The sequence below is a fragment of the Lepisosteus platostomus genome, chromosome 4 (assembly GCF_059453375.1).
Source record: "Lepisosteus platostomus isolate fLepPlt1 chromosome 4, fLepPlt1.hap1, whole genome shotgun sequence".
Lineage (NCBI taxonomy): Eukaryota > Metazoa > Chordata > Actinopteri > Semionotiformes > Lepisosteidae > Lepisosteus > Lepisosteus platostomus.
This window is the reverse complement of record NC_142614.1, coordinates 65,846,624-65,870,526: the sequence shown is the minus strand read 5'-3', so window position 1 is coordinate 65,870,526 and position 23,903 is coordinate 65,846,624. Positions and strand designations below refer to the sequence as shown.

The window sequence follows — 23,903 nt, the reverse complement described above, 5'->3', positions numbered from 1 at the left end:
ATCTGCATGGACTTTTGTACATTCTCCCTGTGTTTGTGTTGGTTTCCTCCGGGTGCTCCAGTTTCCTCCCACAGTCCAAAGACATACGGTTAGGTTATTAGCCCTGTTGTGAGTGTGTGCGTGCCTGTGCCTGTGTCTGCCCTGTGATGGTCTGGCATCCTGTCCAGGGTGTATCCTGACTTGCAATCATTGTTTTCCAGGACTGGTTCGGGCGTCTCCACAACACTTTGTTGGTTAAAGTACAGTAGATAGAAAATGGATGGAAAGATAATCTCCAAATTCACCACTGCAGGGGAACAGAGGACTAAGCATACTCTCCTCCCACACATCCATTGTCATACCTGGTGACATACTGTACTATGTGCCCCACAGTTCTTTACAGGACAACTACATAACCCACACAATCTTTTCTGCACTCCTACTATAGCAAGCCTTATAGAATGAGCCAGTCAGGAGCCCCCACCAACTGATATATTTGATAGAATCCTAAATCTTTTAGATCTGTTGTGATAATAATCAAATTTCAACACCACTTGATACCTATGCAGATATTGAACTTTTCACTGCTGATAAACATCTCCCCTTTTCTTGTAATGAAGCATAGCATATTACAGTACATCAGTTTCAATCAACACCAATTTAATTTGGTAATTTCCCCAACGATACTTATGTACAGAATGTATTGTCTTTCAATATACAGTATTTCCTTATTCTACTACAGTAAATGTACTTTTTTACCACTCTTATACAACACATTTGTTCTACTATGTTTTTTCAAAATATCTCAGTGCTTTTACTTAAATTCACTATATACTTCTCCTTGTTCTGTGGTATGCTTCAGTAAACAATTATAGGGATTACTTCAGAACACTTTTTTTCAGATCTTAAACAAGGTTTCTTATCAGAAAGCTTGTAATCTAAGAAGAAATTAGAAAACAGGACTTTGGGGGGGCAAAGACTACAATCTAATGGCCAAATTCTATGTACTATGGAACCTTATACTGTAACCCTCTGACAAGAAGAGGTAAAAAAATTGTTTTTGCTGTTAGAAGCATGATTATGCAGTCTTTTGTCAGCAAAAGATTTCTTTAGAAACTTTCACTGTAATATTTTCTTCTGGCTGTAATTTATTCATGTGCTACAGAAGAGTCAAGTAGTGCTTAGGGATCTGGACTTGTAAGTGGAAGGGTGTGATTTTAATTCCTAAGCAGGGTGCTTCTGTTAAATAAATTTGTATAGTACCCATTGCAAAGTAGAAGCTGTTTTCGACTGACGTATCTGCTTGAATAAAGGATAACTATTGTTGTTATTGTTACACATGATAGATCAGCACCCATGATCCATAACCCTTCAGGATATATAAGGAATTCAAAGCCCTTAACATGACAAACAGCTCTGCTTTCACTGGGAATTGAACTGCTGCTCATGGTCAGCTCGGGTTTCAGAGCCACACAGCACCACTACCCATAAAGAAGAGAATTCCTGAGGCCAGGTGTCCCGCAGCAGGAGTGCTATCTGGGTTCCAAAGGGCCGACGTCACCTTCTGTAACAAGCCCAGTGCCAACTGTTCTCTTTTTCATTCTCCTCCTTTTCCTCCGCAGCAGCCTCCATGACTGATCACAGGCATCGGTTTCAGTCATTCAGGGGATGGCAACAATGTGACAAGTCTAGCTCTGCTCCAGCCAGGATTTCAGTCTTGGCTGTTCAGGGCAATTCCATTTTCTGAGCCGCACAGTGCCACTCCCCAGGCATTGGGAGAATTCCTCTACGCCATAAGGCCAGGTCTCCTGGTGGTGGAGTATTAAATCTATCTAGGTTCCAAGAGGGTGATGTCACTTACTTTAACCCTGTTACTTATAGACCTGATAAATAGTTGTAATTGCCTTTAAGAATAATTCCATTGTACAACCAACTCAATCACCAGCTATACCACTGGAACTCCACCACAATGAAAACCAGAAGACCACAAGTGGTTCTCTAAGACCAGCAGTGGGGATCACTGGTGCAGAGTTTTTTCTTCTCATTAATTGTTCCAGTGCTGCCACTGCCTGAGATTGATTTGATCAAATGTTGGACCACGAAGGTATGCAGCATTGTGACAGTATTTTTTTCCAATGACTGATCTTCAAATCTACCCATGCCAACACTACACAGACAGGCTCTCCAAACTAGAATCAGCTCCAGACCCAAGAGCTGCCATACTGTACATTTGAAAAAGTTTTTAAAAAGTTAAAATTCAAAATTCATCACATAGCTCAAATAACATAGTATGCAGCTGATAAAGAGGTGAAATTATAGATTGTGTATAAATATGGCATTGGAGATATTTTCACCATACGTATCCTATTATTGTCAAGCCTCTGAAAGTACATGTAAATATTTACAACTGGTAAGATGTTCCAGAGTTATCAACCTCTAGTACACCCTCTTGCTCAAATTGTTTTCTTCTTACTGCACTGTTTTCAAGCTCATGTCTTACGTACTTAAAGAAAGTTGTTGGAGAAAACCTATAATAAAGCAACCACATAATTATGTAGTTATGGCCATAAATAGCCAGAAATGTTTTGTGTTTCTCAAAGTGTGTGAAATAGCAATCTGCAGTGTTAAACTGGAAAACAAAGTAATTTATGTATGATTTTCCTGGACAGAACCAGACTATCAGCATGTGACGTAATAAAATGGGAGAATCTACTCATCAGCTTAAATGGCACAAAAAATAATGCCAAGCACCCTGCTCACTACTGAAGGTGGTATCAGGAATATGAATGCTATATTTACTTTTGATTTTTCTGCAGCTGCATACATTTTTATAAATTCAATTTCATTTTGTTTAGCATTGCTTTCACTATAAAAACGCCTTTTAATAAACCTTTGAGGTAGTACCAGCTGCCCAGTTTCTATTAATATTTCCAACAGATGATGCAGACAAATTGCTCCATTTTCAACAGACAGGAGAGTGACGTCATGACCGGTATTTTATTTCTGAAGTCTGCTGTCATCTGTTCAGGAAGAGTACTTGCAAAAGCTTTAATTTGACTTCAAACAAATGAAAAAAACACATAATTGTAATTAATTCAAGATGAATAGACTTCAGAAACTATCCAAGAATCAATCTGTGCAGAGTGTTGAATGACCGACTTTTGGCTTTGAATCAAGTAGCCTGAATAACATGCCATACAAAACCTACAGACTGAAACAATGCAGTTGCTTGAGCAGAAGGCACACAAAAATGAAAATCATTTATTGTTCAAGTCTACCTAGAGTCACACAAGTTAAAGGTATACAGTTGTAAGCAGTTGGAGGTCAAATGACTAAATACTCAGATAAAATACCAGCCAACCAGATTAAAAATAATACAAAATTATGTTAGTTTCTTATTTTAGATGCAATCAAACCAAGGATTTCAAAGAATATTACTGTATTTCTGGCACGTATGTAACACACAGAGGGAAAGTACAATTTTGTAGACTAGTTTGTAGATTTGAGCTTCTATTTAAGAAAGGAAAATGTCTACTGTTTTTAAAGAGAAGGGTATCTTTTGAGATGGCACAGCTCACTATTCAAATATAAGAGATTACAGGATATAATAATTACTGTACATGCAATCTTCAATATATGATGTTTGCTACAATAGTGTAATGTAAAACCAGAGCTGGATAACATAATTAGACGATATCCAAGAGAAGCAGAACAAAGTCGTGTCATTTTTTGCCACAGGTTTTTTTTAGTCCTAGCAAGGCGCTTATCACTCTACTGTGCATGCTGTATGCATCCTTTGTCTGAACTATTATTTCAGTAGTTTGATCAAATTCTCATGATGCCGAACAAGCAGATGAATATGAAGTGTGGCATGACACGGGGGGGCGTGCCCAGTGTGGAGGCGGAGACCTAGAGGATGGGCGGTGCCTCGCCTATGTAGTCCCGGCTGTTTTGGCTACTAGAGGATGAGCCACAGCTGTGTAGGTCTAGTATAAAGGCACACTGGTCACCCCCCAAAGGGCCGAACAGGGAGAGAAAGGAGAGTAACTTTTCACCTGCAGTTACGGAGGGAATTGTACTCTTCTTTTTGCCTGTCCCGTCACGTATTTCCACCGGGGCAGGTGCAGTTTTTCCACACACTAAGTTTTTGTTTTGTTTTGGCCTTGTCTACCCTTATCTACCAGACTGGACCCCGCTAAATAGGGTAAGCCCAGCCTGGCCGTGACGCACAGCGGTTAACCTTTCTTTTTGCCTTTTTGTGTTATTTTTGGTCCCCGCTAACCTCAGGCTGGTGCTTCCGTCCCTTAGCGGCGCTGACTTCGCCGTGGCTCCGCCCACTCCCGCACTGCTACAGAAGAGATGGCATACTGTTCTGTACTCATTCGTTGGGGTTACTTCACCTGGCTGAGGAAATAAGAAAGCACTGTCTGAAGATTAACACCTCCCCCAGGCAGTTAGGGTGAAGGGAGGGGAACTATTAAAGATGTGTACAAAATGCAGACATGGAGAATTTACAGTATACATAGGGGAGCAGAAGAATTTGACCAATCTGCAAACTTGTTAAACAGCATCATTTGTTAGAAGAAGAATCTGACGATAAAAGGAACAAAAATACAATAACATTATTTTGATCACAGCCTAATAAATCCCACTTTAGTAACACCGCTCCACTAAAGCATTCTTAAAATTAGCTTTTGAACTAAACACAGAGCTCTGTCATTTCTTTCGTTTTGTACTCGCTACTGGAATTTCATTAAGACGCGGTAACGTTTATCTTCCTCTTCCTCGATTATTAAAAAAAAAGAGATGCTTATTTTGTAGAGCTGAAAATTGGATGGATACCAGAGAAGACTGTTATCATGGCAAACACAGGACAACAGTGGGATTTGCTTCGCTACCTGATTTATCCATTTTGATACACAGACGGTCCTTGTTATAAGTCACCCCAAAATACATACTGTACGTCGTTTCTCACTTATGTCATTGATAAATTGAGGAACTCAGCAGAAGTTTTTCAAGGCACAAGGAACCAGAAACATAGGTGGTTTAGAGGATTATTTTGTTCCAGAACTTAAACAATATAGTGAAAAATCAAAATGTAATAGTCCAAATTCTTCAATGCTGTTGCATGTGACTTAAATGATGAGTCGTTATGCCCCAGCGTTGAGCTTAAATTCTTACCTCCTCCAATATGTTGCTGATCCAACCAATGTACAGTATCAAGGTGTAAACGTTAATTTTAAAATCAGGAACAGTATGTTGAAAAATAAAACTATCCTGTAGCAGTGAATGACTTATTTGGTTTTGCCAAGATCTTCCACAATTTGGAAAATAGTTGAATAACTATGTTTTTATTTATTGTTTTTATGGGTTACAGGTACATCACATGCATATACAGTACATATAGTGTCTGTATTGGGTAATTAATGTATTTAGCTGAAAACATATCTCAAGTTAATTACATGATTTCTTATAGGTATTGATTCATCTTTCTATGTAATTTGTTATAAGCTGCATTATTTTAAAATGTAACAGACGTACATTACAATGGGCCCTCTGTACTGTATTTGGTGAGCTACAAGTGAAAACACTCAATCTAACTAACGTTCCCTAATTTGATCCTTTTCCCTTCATTTTTATGGAAATAGCCCCCTACTTTATGTTGTATGGGCACAGTTTATCCTTTTATCTTATCTCTCCTCCATGTTTAAAATGTTCTTAGGGGACAAACAATCTCCTATATTAATTTAGCTATAAATCCTGACTTTCTGGTCCCTTAACCCAACATACTGTACTTCAGGGAACAGGTTCTTTACCCCTTTGTTCTGGGATCTTACATTTTCTACATCAATTCTCAGACCTTACATTCTTGTTTCTCTCCCTGGCCCTGTCAGAGAAGACAAGATGTAAGCTAAACTATGCTGTCTTTAGAGATGATATTTTGCTCTTTCTAAATAAGTGCGGTGCTTCCTGATGTGTACAGACATGTTGGTGCCCAATAATGTTGAATAATTCTAGTTTATAGTAGTCATCCCCTGTCATTAATCTTGACAGACCTGAGAATTAGGAAACCTGCACTATAACTGGAAGTATAATGTATGCTTTAAAGAAAAAGGTACACATTCTTGAGAGTATGTCATCTGAATGTTGACAAAACATTGAGTCAACAGCATAGATCAAAGGCAGAGAGAACTTATTTGAACTTACTGCTATGAAACTACCTTATTTGTTAGAAAAAATATAGCAATTTGAATTTAAAATGTGTTCTGTACAGGTTTCCTTGTGCATTAATTATATTAGACCAGTGTAATAAAATTGTTATTTTGGTGGAAATGTCTGCAGGACCTGGTATGGAATTAACATGCCAATAAATACCTCAATATTGAACACGAGATGACAAATCACACATTTGTCGGACACATTTGGCTTATCTAGCCTGAATAGTAGACAGTAACTTTTGATTCAATGATCTAATCCAGCAGCTTGCTGAAGGAAGCCAGGGTATCTGCTTCAACCATAAAGCTATGTAGCTTGTTCCATATTCACACAACCCTTTGAACAAAGAACTACCTCCTGTTCTCAGTTTTAAATGCACTTTCATTTAATTTCCTTTTGTGTCCTCTATGTCCCAAGTCATTGAGACATGGATTAATATATTTTTATTGACATGGACTTTATCGGTCCTTTTGAAACAAGCAAGAAAAACCTCTACACACTTTACCATTGCAAATAATTCATAACAGGTAATCTGGAGGCTATAGGCTATGTACAGTGTAATGTCAGAGAGAATTCGTGCACTTCTCAAGGTATGTTTGTCTCCCTTGAGTAATTAAATCCCTGTGGTTTACTGTCATGCTATAAACACATAATAGCATAGCTAATCTTCAAAAGAGCACATTAGCCTGTTGTCAAGCAAACTTCTAAATTGCCTTGGGTGGCAAAATAGTATCACATTCAGATTCAGGAGAGTGAAAATTGGCTGTTGCAAGTCAAGGTTAACAAGCTAAAAAGGTTCATAATTACGTAAATCTTTTCTCTACATATGTTTAGAAAATTAGTTAATATACCTAAAATAATTCAGATGTGTAAAATGCCTTATTAGATATTTTTATGTTGTTTTATTGTATTTTCATAGCTGATACAGTATGTACTTATCCCTGAAAATGTTTTCCCATTTTAATTTTAATTAATTAAAAGTTTACAACAAAAATACATAAAGTGTTAGTTACACTACAATTTTCGCACCCGTTCAGAGTTTTTTAACAGTAGAAATGCAAGTTGCAAGTAATTTCATGGAAAAAACATGATTATGTTATGATTCCCACCTTTAGCTATATTATTTCCTTTGAAAACATCTCATTTGAACAGTGACAGAATGTAGGATACATTTAAAATTTGTCGTAGACACATTACTCATCACGCAGAATAATTTGATCGATGCAGTGTGTCAAAGGCCTGCTTTTATTTGTGATTAATAATGTGATAAATAATTTCCAAAGAAATGGGGAGGAGCACTGGACTTCACAGACTCGTTAAATATTGAGAATAATTAAAGGCTGACTAATGTCAATTTTCCTGAAATCACTGTGTGCACCAATGCCAAAAACCACTGTGAAAGAGGTTTTTGTTAGAATTTGAAAAATTATTTTTGAACTAATCCATGAAACAAGTAGTTATCTTAAGGTACAGTGCATCCCTGCAGTAGATATTCACGTAAGTGCATCAGCAGTATGAAATATGTTCATCAATTTCCCTACGGGATTAATAAAGTATTATCTATCTATATTCCAGCTCCAGGAAGGATGATCTCTGCATCTGGAGCTAACGTACAGCGGTAGTCATTTCAGAGACAGTCAAAGGAGTGATTTTTTAGAAAAACGTTGGTCATTTGTATCTAGGCTTCCTTCAAAACATTCTAATTGACTGATTTACAGATACTACAGGCACAATCTTGGTGTCTATGAACTTTATTAGGAATTGATAAATATTTGTTTTTCATATTTTAGAATCAGAATACTAATCATTCATACACGCCATACAGGGGTTGTATTTTCAGTGTACATATGCATTTTTAATAAGTAATGTTTTGAGCACAGTTCTATAATCCCCTTTAAACATATCCTGTTCTTTTCCCAGCTGTTAACAAAAATCATTGGAGGAAAAAGTTAAATTAATTAAACCACAAATAAAAAGAATCAGGTTCAATGATCCATTACTGATTGATGTGTGTTACCAAGGCTACAAGATAAGTTATTGATATACATGTTATTGCAAGGAGCAAGTTATTGGACCTCTGACTCACATATTGATCACAAATCCTCAAGTGGCCTTTTTTCCTTTTGCTAAGCTAGATATTAACCCTTTGTCTCTCAGCTCAGCAGGGTTGAGACTTGTGTACTGTGCTACTACAGTATATGGAATGGAATCTACTGTATGACGTTTTTCAGTGAACCTTAACCAAATGCAGTGTTTAGCTTCATCTGTTTGAGTTTCTTATATACTGTATACCGGTGTGACTGACAGTTTAAGATTTAAGTTTTGTCAATGTGCAGAAATCTAAATGACAGTTTTCCAATTGTATATGTGGTTTATAAACCATTTCATTTGGGCCACCTTTCTCAGATCACTAATAATGGAATCCTAAAAGGAACTCAACAGTTTGTCTTCAGCTCTAATCTTGACATGAAGAACATCAACTTTCCATTTGAGTTAAGATAAAAATGTGAAAAGTTTTTAACACCTTCCATTTAAATGCATTCAAGTGGCATTCATGTTCAAAGGTATTAACTTTACATCAAGTTTCTCATCTTGCTGACTTGAGTGCCTTCTAAGTGTTACATTCTGGTTAAAGTAGAACTCCACTAGAGAAACAATTAACATACAAATACACACAAAACTGTTTTTAAAACACCCCTAATACGGGTCGGCTGGCTGGAGTGCACTGCTGTGGTCTGACCGACAGGTGGAGGTTCACTGGCAGGTCTTGGATCGGTGCAGATGGTCCGACCGGAAAGCCCAGCGCAGTGACCCTGACTGGACGCCTGGGGATGAAGGGCGAACAAGGAAGCCCACTGTGGTGCAGCTGACAGGAAAGGAGCGCCGCTAACTTCAGTGCTGCTAGCGAGGAGTACAGTACCTGGATGCTGAAAGGAGAGCGATGGTATTGGAGACTCAGGATCTCACAACGACAGGTTCCCGAAGCCGGGCAGTTCAAGGAATTAGCGGGATTTCCAGGGCTTAGAGGTGGCGATTAATTAGATGGATGATCGTATGACTGGGTCCCTGATTGAAAAGGAGAGGGTCGGATATACAGACAGCCTGACCCGGTCCTCACAGGCTGGGTTGCAATGCAAGCACTCGGGGGAATGCTGCTGTTGCCCGTGGCAACCGCGGGCAGTGAGCTGACCCCAGCCCAGGCCTTACGATCAATTAATATTGTATTATATACTACCCTATAGGCATCCATATAGGATAGCTGTTATTAATAGCTTATACTTTAGCATAACAAACACTTATATGATCTTCATGTTATGACAAGCTCCAGTGTTCCCAAGTGTCAGTGTAGGGCGAATCCGACTCAGGCAGGTTTATCGCCCTGTTGCTGACAGAGGGCCATGCTAGTCAAGGAGAGGGAAAATGCAGAAAGGAGTGAGAGAAACATTTGTAGAGCTTCCACTGGATAGACACGAGGACAAAGAAAAAAGAGTCGTGTCTTCCCTTCTGTTTAATAGGAGGAGGAAGAGGAACAAGTGAGCTTAACCAAGGGTGACAATTGTAGCAATTCAATGACCTACAAAGTGGTTCTAGGTCATTTAAATTTATGCCGAGCTGTTTGAAATTTCAGAGAACTTACAGAAAGTTCATTTTCCATACTTTATACTTTGATTTTACTCTTTCATCTTTAAAATAAAATCAGATGAAAAACGTTTAGAAAGCCTGAACTAATCCACTCTCCAAACGTCACGAATGGAAAATGTATGAAATTTACAGTACTTGCCTGACTCCACCAATGTGAATGTGGCTTGTGTAAAAAAGTTTCCGAAAGGAAACTACTTCTAAAGGAAAATGACGATGCCATTTAATCAGCACAACGTTCACTTCAGGGGAAATTTCTCTTAGCAAAGAAATTCTTTTAGCATCTGTGCCCAGACAATTACTATGGCAAGCCCGCTGAACCATTCCGACTTTGAATTTGACATATTTCTAATTGATTAACATGAGGCAAACTATCTAAAGAAAAGACAAAAGCAATCATTATTTCCTCCTACACATATTTCTTTGGCAAGGTGAAATCTGGAGTGAAGATTAAAAGATGGTTTTGGAGTTGGAGTCAAGTTGGCCTGAAAAAACAAGCCCAAAAAGTCTTTGAATAACATCATAGTACAGCACTTTCAGTAAATTCGAATTATTTCACCAAATAATAGAAAAGAATAATAACTTTGATGGCAAATGCTGAAAACCTTTCATAATTCTCTAGTGTTATTTGGAGTTAAATTCTCCTTTTGTAAAATACTCCACAAAGTTGTTTGTGATACAAGCTTGAACTTTGGTTAGTGATTTGGTAATGCCAAACACCATAATAAAAAAATATAATGCCATCTTGTTTTTAGCAGTTCAATGAATCTATCTTAGGATGACCATACCTTTGCTTGTGGACTGACCGACTTTGTGAGATGTGTGGAAACAAAGCTACAATCAATTCCAGTTTCAGAATATAAGTAGTATTGGCTCACTGTTTGATCCAACAGGAGCGATAGATACATTTTTCTATTTTATTACCAGCTGCTGCAAATAACCATCTTCTGCAAAGAATAAAAGGTCATCAAAAATGTGTAGCTGAAAAGAACTACAGTAGCAACTGATTGATGACTGTACCAGAAGTGTAATAAATACAACACCAAGACACAAGACAAAAACAAAAGCAGAAAGCATGCAAAGTGCTTATAAATTCTGAATATCCAATGCTGACAGATATCCTTAAAAATGACAGATATTTGGTTGACAAATGATGGAAGTGACAGAGGGATCCCTAACTATTTAATTTGCCTTTTCTGTCATAGTTCTGTTCTGCATTGGAAAAACAACATTGTTTTTAAAAATGCAGTGGGAGTTAACACTTATATGTCTTTTTATACCTCAAAAACATGAAATGACAATGAAATGACACTTACTGTAACTCTATGGCAGGGATACTCTATGGCAGGGATGAGGCTGTTAATGCCATACCCCGTTTTTCACACTGGCTTAATGACCTCACTGATGATCAGGATATTGATTTTTTGTGACTGCCCCAACTAAGAATTGGGTACTTTTGATGAGAGATTTCAACATTGGAATACCCCAATAAAGTGGTAAAAATAACTCTCAGGACAACGAGGATACTGAAAATGTTCAGTTTATTGTAGCTTTTTCAGAGACTCACTTTAACCCACAAGGTTTCAGTTAGAGATTACTACCATCCATTCAAATAGAATTGTCTTAAAAAATTGCAATTTGGCTCCTCAGAGTTCTCCAGAGTACTCCTTTATTATTTCCCACACACATTATTAATTTGTACCTCATAGTTCAATATTACTGTCTACTGGCCAGCAGCCATATCACCCTGCAACTCACAACTGGCAACCCACTGAAGCTAAGCAGGTGTGGATGGGAGACCTCCTGAGAAAAACTAAGGTTGCTGCTGGAAGAGGTGTTAGTGGGGCCAGCAGGGGGCGCTCACCCTGCAGTCCATGTGGGTCCTAATGCCCCAGTATAGTGACGGGGACACTATACTGTAAATAAGTGCCATCCTTCAGATGAGACGTAAAACCGAGGTCCTGACTCTCTGTGGTCATTAAAAATCCCAGGCTGTTTCTCGAAAAGAGTAGGGGTGTAACCCCGGCATCCTGGCCAAATTTCCCATGCCTCCTAATAATCTCCCTCTATGAATTGGCTACATTACTTTGTTCTCCTCCCCCCCTCCCCCACTCCGACGGCAGGCAGAGCGACGCGCCGGTTGGAGTATTTCTCGGTCGCAGTTAATGGCAACATCAGCTCAAAGATTTGGTTCAAACCACCAAATGGAGAATGGTGTGCCGACAAGTGGACCCTGCTGATGCGGGATTAACGCAATAATTGATATATTAGTAAATATATATAATAAACATTATAATATCAATATTACAAAGTCATAATATTGAAAAAAGCAAAAACAGCATAACAATGCACAATCTCCAGTCTTAATTTTGAAGATCCTGGGTTTTAGAAGAGCAAGTCTTTATTTTCTCTCTTTGTTGAAGTGATACATTTTAGCATTTGCTGTGACAATACTACCTTATATGTGTTTCAAATATTTAAATAGTCTTAAGACACTTAATATGAGAATATGAGAATGTGTGAATTGTGTTACTTTCTTAAATATATGTACATATCCAGTCCAAAGAGAAGAGAGCAGACGTGTCAGATCCACAATGATAATATGAATATTTTCTCAGCACCAGTCAAATGTACAGTATATAAATGTTAGAATACTAGAAAAAGTTACTTCCTTACACTGTTATTGCAGTTGTGAATTGGGATTTAACTTGACATTTCTGAATAACAGTCTCTCTAGCTATTGCAGGTTAATATGGAAAAAGTGTTTTCTTAGAGAAAAGCTTTCTCTTCCACAGACTGAAGTGAACATGCTGGTTGTTACATATGAATGCCCATTTCCAGCAAAGCTCACTCACCCCAGTTGTACCTTTGTACCTTGGAATTAGAATCAGACTGAAGAGCATGCTAATGAGGCCTTCCCCTTTGTTGAAACATGAAACATTGCTTCATTAGCCCTGAGGGGTTAATTATTTGAATTAACCTTTTACTTCAAAGTTGAAACACAGTACTATTTTATACATCGCTAAAGGCAGTATTATCACAAAATGTTAATTAAATAAAATGGCACCAGAAGCATTTTTACTCAATTAGTAAATTAGTAACATTACGTTATAACCTTAACATGAATGCCTAGAATGCCTTGTTTAGGATGAATTAAATAGGATTCGCCAAGAAATGCAACATGCAAAAAATGATTTCAAATCCATTAGATCTACCATCTTTTCTAAAAGCTATATACATTACATGGTATTGTACATCCAAGGATGTACTGTACCAATTTCCAATATAAAAAAGTAACTCATTTTACAGTAAATGGGCTTGCAGTTAAGCAATATAATTCATTAGGAGCAAACAGAGGTTAATTCTATGCTCAACAGGAGAAAAAAGAAAACACAATATTTCAGCTTTGGAGCATATTTCAGGTATGAAGAAGAATGGGAGAGAGCAGGAATATGAAGGAAAGAGCTACTGTAAGTAAGTAGGGAAAAAGAAAGGATGGATTAAGATAAGGTTTATCTTATTTTTGATCTTGTACTGAACATGATTTTCTAATAGAAAATGTGATATGGAGTTTATATAACGAAAGTTTGGGAGGTATGACAACAACCACGCTCAATCATTCCCAGCCGTCAGTAATCAGCAATCACTCCCTTCGTCCTTCGTCAACGCTATAAATACCAACCGCGATATCCCTCTCCCTTGCGTGCGACTTTTGCATGTTCGGGTGCGTCTTTCACTTTGCACAAGCTTTGCTAATTTCTCTTGCGTTTCAATCGCCTTCAGACCTGTACATTTTCTGCTCTGACGAAGAACCTTTGTCAGCACAGAGATTCCCCTACACTTCTCGACCAGCTCGTTCCTCCTGCCTTTCATTCCAGCGTCCTGTCGCCTCCATCCCCTGCCTTCCTACCAGCAGCACTCATCTCCGGCCACCTCTCTCAAGATTCAACTCCTTGCTGAAGTTCACATGCTGCAATTATCTAATTCTCCAAGCAGCCCCCCCCTCATACGTAAATGTAAATGTTCCCACCGCAGTCGCGCATATCCGCTCCTCCTTTCCCTGGATCGTCTCCCACGATTACAGACCTGACGCCGTCATCTGAAGGCTTGCGACAGACCAGTTTAAAGAAACGCTTCCAAATTTTCCGCCGCACTCTGCTGAAGTCACCCGCGCAGCCGTTCCCCAGCCTATGATAGAACTTGATAGGCCTATGATAGGCCATCAATGCTTGCTATCCAGTTCCAGAGTCCATAAGAGTCCCAGCAGTTAATTCCTTACACTTAATTTATCGTCAATTAGCAAAGGTGTTACTTGCCATAAGGTCTACAGGCTCCGCATTTCCTTCGAGCTGGCCACTCCATCCGTCAAGGAAACCCTCATCAAACTTATAACGGCTATAAAAGAACAAGTCACTACTGTCTACCTCCATCTCTCCTCCTGATCACCATGCGAATCAAGTGCAGAAGTCTCCAATTTCCATTGCTGCTTTTGAGGGACACAATCGCAAACATGGGCCCGTATCCATCCGGATAACACCGGCACCACTAACCCAATCCAATAATAGCAGCGATTTCCTTTCCCATCTCCAAAGAGCCTACGTGGTTTCTCATCGTTTAGACCTCATGTTCGTTTGAATTCCCTTCCGTCAACACCTCAACGCGTACCTATTATAAGCAACTCGCCTAGAGTACGCCAACAGAAGCCGACTTCCCTACAGTAAACCTATACAGAACGCAGACAGGGACTCCGGCCACCCTACTGCCGCAACAATCCATGCGTCACAGACCACACGTTCTTCAGGCTCCTCCAAATTCTGCATTGGTGGCTTGGGGTCCTGCTTGGTTCTTTTTGGGGGTTCTGGCCTCCTTGTCCTATGGCCAGGAGGCCAGCCCTCAGCCAAGCGGGTTAAGCCAATTATCAGCTCCATAATAGTTCATTACGCTTCAATCTTGGCATTGTCATTCCTAGTGAACTTATATATAGTGTTCCAAACTGCAAAACATAGCATATTTTGGAATTGTAAAAATTTACAATTTGTTTGTTATATTTTGCAAAAAGATTTGCCACATAGTGACTTGGTGTAGATCATAGTAGGTGCCAATTATTGTTATTATAGCATGCAATAAATATTGCTCTATAGAGGCTGTTCAAGACATGTTATGATAAGGCTTTGTTCACCAGCATTAGCTAACGAATGAAAATTAAAGTGAGATGAAATTCAATTTGACCTAATGTTCTTATCTTTTGGAAAGAATACTCAGGCGCCAAGCTTATCATGCAACTCCAGGGAGACAACAGCCATGAGATTGTGACAAGGGAGATAGACAGGGAAATAATTAGACAACAAGAGATACAGGGCAGGTGAATTTAAATAGGCTTTGGATATCCCAATGCTGGATTTTCTGATATCTGCTCCCTCTAATAAAATGCCAATATTAAGTTTATTGTGATCAGGAAACTAAATAAAAACTTGGTTAAAAAAATTCAGAGACCTTCACACAATTCAAAATGCACAGTTTATTTTTTTCTGAATTCTGACCGTCATATATAGAACTATTATTTTATGTGACAGCAAGGTTTCAGGAACAGATGTAACAGTCTGCTCATTACTTTAACCCAGCATATTCACTTCCCCTGGCAAAACGCAGACTTAGAGTAACACTATACTTAACCATAACTGTAACCCAGCAGAATACTGCACTTTAACCCAGCCTAACACTCTCCTTAACATTATCCAAAGTTGAGACCTATCTCTATCCTTTACCTAAGATATTCCAATCTACCACTCTGTGCTGTAAAAACTAAATGTACCCAAGATTAAACCAAGCAATATTACAAAATTATTCCATACCTCAAACAAACTTTATAAGCTTCCTTGTCTAAACTCTAATTGAACCATGAACATAGCCTTGGCCCTAAATTTAAGCCTGATCCTAACTTTAATACTGGCACCAACCAAAACTAGACATGCTGGAAGTGATCTAAGCAAAAATGGAAATGAAAAATGTAATTTTTTTTTAGTTGGCACAGTGGTTAGCAGTTGGCATTGCTGCCTTGCAGTGCTGGGGCCCTGGGTTCTGTTCTTGGGGTGCTGTCTGTGTGGCTTGCATGTTCCCCCTGTACTCGCATGGGTATCCTCATAGTGCTCCACTTTCCTCCCACAGTCCAAAGACATACAAATAGGCTAATTTGCTGCTGAGAAGAATTGGCCCTGGTGTGAGTGTATGATGTTTGTCCTGAAATGGACTGTCGTGTCGTCCATGGTGTGTCCTGCCTTGTGCCTGATGGTTGTCAGGAAGAGCTCCAGAACCCCCATGACTCTGTGTATTGGATAGAACAGTTAGAAAATGAATGGATGGATATAGTGGTTTTAAGAGATTCTTGTACTGATTTTATTATTGCTAACAAAAATGATGATTATTAAGTTACAAAATAAGGCCTTTCTTCATCCAGATGACACTTTTCCAATTCTTCAATGCCTCGAATATCATTTGGTACGCCAGGCTTGGTACAATGCTTTGCTATATGTTTAGGGGCTTCAAAACAGGTAATAAAATCACTTCACTATTACAGTATATGGCCACAATGGTGGCAGTCAGTAGTTAAAAATAACAATTTCTTTTTTTTTTCTTTCTTGTGGGACTGTGCACTCATTGCCACAAGAACTCACAGAATTAATAGGCTTTAGAGAGGCTGCTCAGGTTCTTCTAAAAGCAATTAATAAAGAAGCAAAACTAAACTGCAAAAGTATATACTGTATATTCTGATATTAAATGATATTAAAGAGTTTAGCTCTAATAGTTTTGATATAGGGGCACTTTCCCATTTCTCATTTAAATTAACTGTAGTCTCCACTCCTTTTAAGTCTCAATCTTGAAGACATTATACAAAGTCCAGTGTACATATTGCTGTCTTAGCTCTCCTCTCTATAATGGATGGCAATCTGACATACTGTCATACTAAAATATCCACATTTTCATTATTTTAACTAATGCAAACACAGGGGAATTGTGTCCAGTCACTTTTCTAGACATACCAACAATGCTATTGTCTCTACAGTCTGACGCTGCTTATTATTTTGAGGTTTATGGTCTTCACAAAAAAAGTCACAGGCTTTTTATAGAAAAAATAATACAAAAAATACAATAAATAAATCTAGTTTCTCCATATCTCTATTATAACTATTAATACATGTTTTTATATTTTACTTTCACATACATACAGTATTATTTACCCATACTTTATTGCACACAACATACTTTTGATAACACAGCAGTTGCATCAGGCCTGAAAGCACTTGGTTGTACTTCAGGAGAACAGAGTAATGAAGCCAATTCATAGATGGGGATTATTAGGAGGCCATGATCGGTAAGGGCCAATGGGAAATTTGGCCAGGACGCCGGGATTACACCCCTACCCTTTTTGAGAAATGCTCTGGGATTTTTAATGACCACAGAGAGTCAGGACCCTAGTTTAACGCCTTATCTGAAGGACGGCGCCTTTTTACAGTATAGTGTCCCAGTCACTATACTGGGGCATTAGGATCCACATAGACTGCAGGTTTAATCATTATAAAACCTAAAGAGAAATGATTTTTAATAACTCTTGGTATTTTATTAATAATAACACTGGGACTAAATGTATAATAATCAATTAAAATTGCTTAAAAGTGTCTAACACTTTCCAGCAGTCACAGGCCAATCTGTCAGAAGTATATCATACATTACTTACAATGTCTTCTTTCTCATTAACCAGGTGCAATATTAAATGTATTGCATTATGCTTTCCATTAAATATTATAATTACATTACATTAATATATAATGTAATGTGTACAGCACCATGTTTCTGTAAGACTGTTCTTTACTGTAGTCTATGTGTGTGTTTTTGAGTAATTCATGCTTTATTTATAACATTGTTATACAGTAAAAAAAATCAGCCCACTGAACACATATACGCAACACACAAACAATCTTATAAAAGACAAAAGCTACTAAAAAAGCTTTGATGAGATTATCCAGGATTTTGAAAAATGTGGTGATCCCTTCTCCCCTAGGATATTGGATAATCAATGATTTGCTGTTATTTATTTTAAGGAAAATAAAACATGAACCGTTTTGCAGATACAATTACCTTTGTGTCTCAAAATGTATACATATAACAAATGACATGTGGTTTTGTCTCTTGTATAAATATTAAGAATTGCAATTTCACCAGCTTTCAAGTAATAGAGATTATATGTGGGCAAAGGTTATCATGACAGGTTAGTGCTATCTTAGTCAATGGCAAATTATGAAATAATATTTGGATTTAAACCTTACTCTGCATTACAAAACATGAATATTTCACCACCCTTTTACTGTATTATAATTTCCTAATTGGAAATTATTTTAATCAGCATTTTGTATTGTAAGCTGTCATTTAACCAAATTTATGAAAGTAGAGTGCAGTGTAATTGAAAGTTTCAAGTGAATGATTTTATTCAGCACCTGTGATCAAAGCCAACACATGTGTAGCCTAGTCCTTTAAAGTATTATAATTATCATAAAAATACTTCCTTCACCTTCACTTTCACATAAAACCTGAAGCAATCTTGAAGTTTCACTCAAAATCAATACCCAATTAACCAACAGAAACAAACATAACCCCTACCTGTCAGTTTTATTTAGCTAACCATCTACATTGGCCTACTTTGTCTTTCGTCCTTTTGCATATTTTACTACCATTCTCTTTTTAGAATCAAAAGAACACAGCCACCTTCATCATTTATTAACAAAAATGTGATTTTAAGGATAGATATCTATAAATGTAAATGCATTAATTTAGATTTTTATTGAAAAATATTACCCGCTTTCATCTGCTGGCAAATGATGTACAGTAAAGCAATTCACTAAAAATGTCAGTAAAGCTCCTATTTTGAACCCAAGTGAAGTCCTATTATCATGGCTGGCCCCTAGTTCAATCTTACAGCATATCTTCATCTTTTTAATGGGTGCAGGAGGACAGCCAGAGGCTCCAAAATGTGAACTTGATGTCATTTCAGGCATGTCCTGAAGCCTCTTGTATCTCACTTAAAGCAAATCTCTGAATCTCTGAAAACATGTACAGTATAGCCGCCAGCGTGTCTCATTTAACTGTTCTCTACTCTTGCTTATTTTGACACAGGCTAACAGAGTGTAGCTGTAGCCTAAAGGACATCAAATTCAGTTGTTAGCCAGAAATATTACATTTTCTTTGACCTCAGATGAAGTGTTAGTACCTACACCAAAAAAAACATTTTTCTTTAGCATGTATTTTTTATGTATTAATTTTACTGGTATTATTAGTATTATTTTGAATGTGAGGTGTGACAGTTCTTTAATCATATGTAGAGAAAGATTTGCACTGTTTGGTGTTACAGTACAGTATATTGTGGATCTGTCCAGTATATTGTGGATCGGTCCAATATCCAATTAAAAATGGTTCTTAAGTTTATTTGCAGCTTGCACCACATACTGTATGAACTATCCAGGAAGAATATGAACATCAAAACAACATTTGTGAAAACAGCCACAAAATCTGGAAAAGTGAATGTGCTGTAGACCGATTTACATAAAATTTCATCCCACATTATTTGAAGTTTACACCCCATTATCATCATAGCAAAACACAGAAGAAGAGAGACAGTAGATGGTTCCAGCTTGTTAAAGGAATACAAGTACAGTTGTTTATCCTGACAAACCCAATTTACATCACTAATCCAAACAAGTTTGCTCTACTACAGGAGTTGAACACAGACACTCAATCCTTGGAAGCCCAAGATGACTTTTCCCAGGATATCACCATTATAGACAGTGATGTTCATACACCAATCACAGCAACTTCAGTCAGTACCAGTGCTACCAAAAACACAAGTTCATAAGCAGTAGTGGTTGCTGGGGACAGTGTCCTCAGTCTCACCACAAGTGAAATATGCACTAAAAGGTCAAAAACAGTATGATGTCCCACTTGAGTTGAGGCGATTAAATTCTTCTAAAGAAAACAAGGCCTAGTTGTCATTTTTCTTTTTGGAACAAACAACATTGGGATAAACAGCACACTTTCACCATGAACAGTTTTCAAAGACCTTGAAGAAAAACACAGCTGGCCTCAGCTTGCCAAAGGCTGGATTTGTAGATTCCAACCATTGCTGAATTTCTTCATCAATATTAGCTTTCTATAGAGGCAACTCCCAAGATATGGGAAGCGCTCTTCATGGAACTCAATATATGACCTTGGGGGCATGTTTATTTGTAGATCATTAGTTCTATGTTGGAGTCGTTTAAGATTAAATAAATTGCTGCCCATTCTATAAATCAGCTGCTCTCCACAAAGAGCCCGTCAGTAGACTAACGCAGTGTGGTACTCAGAAATATTGTAAGGATAACTGTGGAGATGACACACCCTTATCTTTTTTCCTGTCATTACAGAATTATTGCACATTAACGTGACAAATCACTGATATCTTCACAGATGGCAGTCTTGATTCAATGGTATGGAAACCAAGACAGTTGATCTCATTGTCCTGCAGCTTTCATCTGTTGGAACATTAAGCAAGGTATTACAATATACATATACATGTTCTGCCACCTATTTTGCCTTGGTTGCCAGTGCCCCACTGAAGTCGTTATTGTGGAATAACTTTTTATTTCACACATAGACTGGGAGAAAACATCAGGTACACACGCATCTGAAACTGAAGGTAGACGTGAGTATCAACCACATCTTTGTGCTATATATTATCACTTCAGAACAACTACTACTGGTGGTTGAATTCCTGCATTGCTATAGTCATTTCACACAATAAAGCACAAAGGTAAGTGAACAATTGTGATCATACTTTACCGTAGTAGTCTGTAATAATAATTGCTTTCAATTATATAGCGCTGTTCTGGACACTCCACTCATAGCACTTTATAGTAATGGGGACACCCCCCTACAACAGTACCACCGATGTACAGCCCCACCTGGATGATGTAACGGCAGCCATGGTGCGCCAGTACTCACACCACACAGCAGCTATTAGTGGGGAGGAGAACGGAGTAATGAAGCCAAATCATTGGTTGGGATAATTAGGAGGCCATGATTGGTAAGGGCCAATTCTTTTCGAGAAATACCCTGGGATATTTCATGACGAGAGAGAGTCAGGACCTTGGCTGTACATCTCATCCGAAGGACAGTGAGTTGTAGGGTGATATGGCTGCTGGTAATATAATCTATTGTAAAAATAAAATTTCATTTATGTATTAAATCAGCAAAAGAACAGCAATGAATGGAGTAATGGGAAACATTTTGATCATGAAAGGAAAATAACTAATGTATTAAATTAACATTTCACATTTACTGAAAACTGTTTACCAATTAAAAAACTGACAACACGATTAAATAATCTAACGAGAGAGGAATAAATGCTGTACAGTAGGTACTACAAGTAACTAAGATAAATTTAATTTATGTTATTCATAAGTCACTCACAAAACTTCCTAAATAATTGATTCTCAGACTTCAGGTGGTAGGTTTTCGAGCATGTACTTTGACTGAGAACACATTTTGAAAAGAAAACATGGAGTACACATAAGCAGCGGATACTCTAATTGATGTGATGCTATTAGTGGAGAATGACAAGGATGTGTATAATGACCATTGTGCTCCTAATTAATATAGATAATCTGGGTTCAGGTACAGTATAGTGAGCCTATACCTGGTCTCACTTTAAATAAATTAGATACTGTTGGAAAATACTACCAAAACAGGTAGGTTTAGCAAATGACTGTAGACGTCGTAGTAAAGAAAATTCAGAAAGTCTTGACACAATTAGAGACGAAGATGACATTCACATTCATTGCCATGAGCTCCTCCTACTCCAACAACATTCATCAGCAATACTTATAGAAAAACTTAGTCATCCTTTTAGATCTCATTCCAGTACAGTACAGTGCAGGTACAGATCTAATTAACTCAGGCTGCAAAAGTCGTGATGCTTCATAATATTCAGCCCATGCTGTATTTTGAGTATTTTTGAGTATTAAATGTGTATTTAATACAGATACTGTATTTTACCCTTGTATCCTACAAGCATGTTACAAGGGAGAGAACAAGCTATTCTTGTCAGCTATGATAAATCCATCATCATAAAACCATTGGATTTCCATTCTTCACCACAAGCAGATATTGAGGTTTTATATTTTTGGACATTATGGACAAAGCTGAACATTTCTTAAGTGATTCTGTTACATGCTGATCACTTGCTTTAGCTCAGTAAAGCCCTAAGGCCAGCCAATAGTACAGAACAATTCTTGGGAAATCAATCTCAATGAAGAGTTTGTGGTGGGTAATAATTACAACTCTGTTCCCCAGAAGAAAATCAATCATCCTATTTAGAACTAAATCAATCACACAACTGCAATCACTGTTGAAATTGCAAGAAAATAATGTGGAACACAGTCATAAGGCACATCTTATTAAATTCACAATGCAAATATTTTTCAGGATTTTGGAGAAGGCTATCCATGTAACATACAATTATTAATATTGATATTCATAACTCATGCTTATGGTGATGTAAACTGATCTGCCTTTTAACAGCCATGGTAACTTACAATAGCACCATACTTCAACACTGCTCTTTCACACTCCCATTTCAAAAAGAAACTGAAAGCAGGACTCTCCTGGCTTTTTCTATTGGCTCCTCCAGGGAAGTCTTTTGCGTGGAGGTAAGATTGTCATTAGCTACAGCATGTGTGACCAAGATTCTCTAAGAAACCAAAAACGTCTGGGGTTTGTGTGGGCTTGTGTTGGTCAGTGTATCCTTGCCCTGTAACAGTAGGCCATGTCACACCTGAAGAAGACTCCACAGCCCAAACGTTGTGTTTCCTTTTTTTTCTTTTCAGCATGGAATAAACCCGTTACCTGTTCCTTTGCAGCCTACACATGCTGACGCAGCTACTGTACCTACTTGAGCTACTCGAATACTTGCTTAGTACCTGTGGACTTCTGTCCTAATGAGTGATTATTGTTCCTCCAGTCATTGATAATCATATTTAAATGGCACAGTGCTTCCGTGTACAGTGCTCATTCACCCACTGGGTGTAAACAACGCTGTGGAGATTATATCCGCAATTAGAGAATCTATACTTGTAACAAAGCTTTGTTAAAAACAACACAAGTGATTGGAGATTTTCCTTAAATATTTGAAGTCACTTGATGATTTTTATAGGGAGAAAAATCCATTAAAGGGCTTCATTTGCTGAAAAAGCATCAATAAAGAAGAGAAAATGAGAATTGTTGCCCATGTCCAGGTTTAAATATGGTGGAGTACATGCATACTATGGCCTTATTTTTTCTCCTCAAGTATATACAGTACTATATAAAAAGAATGGTGCCATGTACAGTACAATACACACAGGTTAATAATCCTAAGCATTAAGCAAAGCCTGTAAATAAAGAGGATAACAGTAATGGATTGTCCCTAGATCTGAATCCTATCAACATGTTATGGATCAGTTTAAAAAAAATACCTTTGATGAAGCATTACCAAAATATTTCCAGAGATACTAGTCAAGAAACTCAGTGCACTGGGTATCAACATCACCCTCTGCAACTGGATTCGGGACTTTCTGTCAGGCAGACCTTGTCTGTCAGGCTTGGAAATCACACCTCCGACACACTTACTGAACACTGGTGTCCCCAAGGGGTGTGTGCTTAGTCCATTGCTCTACTCTTCTACACCCACGACTGTAAGGCTAAACACAACACCAACTCCATCATCAAGTTTGCCGATGACCCCACAGTTGTAGGTCTGATCACAGACAATGATGAGAGGGCCTACAGGGAGGAGGTCAATCCCCTTTCATTGTGGTGTGAAGACAACAACCTTACCCTCAATGTCAGCAAAACCAAGGAGCTGATCGTTGATTTCAGAAAACTGCAAAACGGACATCCCCCTATCCACATCAACGGGACTGAAGTAGAAAGGGTCAGTAATTTCAAATTCCTTGGCGTCCATATCACTGAGGACCTCACATGGTCTCTCAACGCCACCTGTCTGATCA

At 38.0% G+C, this 23,903-nt stretch overlaps 1 long non-coding RNA gene across 1 annotated transcript in view; it reads right to left on the bottom strand.

Moving 5' to 3' along the window:
- Positions 1-7,791: 7,791 nt before the first annotated feature.
- The window catches only part of LOC148673632 (uncharacterized), a 225,950-nt gene continuing 209,838 nt past the window's right edge, over positions 7,792-23,903 (bottom strand). The window contains exon 6 of the long non-coding RNA XR_015936073.1: positions 7,792-9,122. This is a non-coding gene — a long non-coding RNA (uncharacterized LOC148673632). The remainder of the gene's footprint in view (positions 9,123-23,903) is intronic.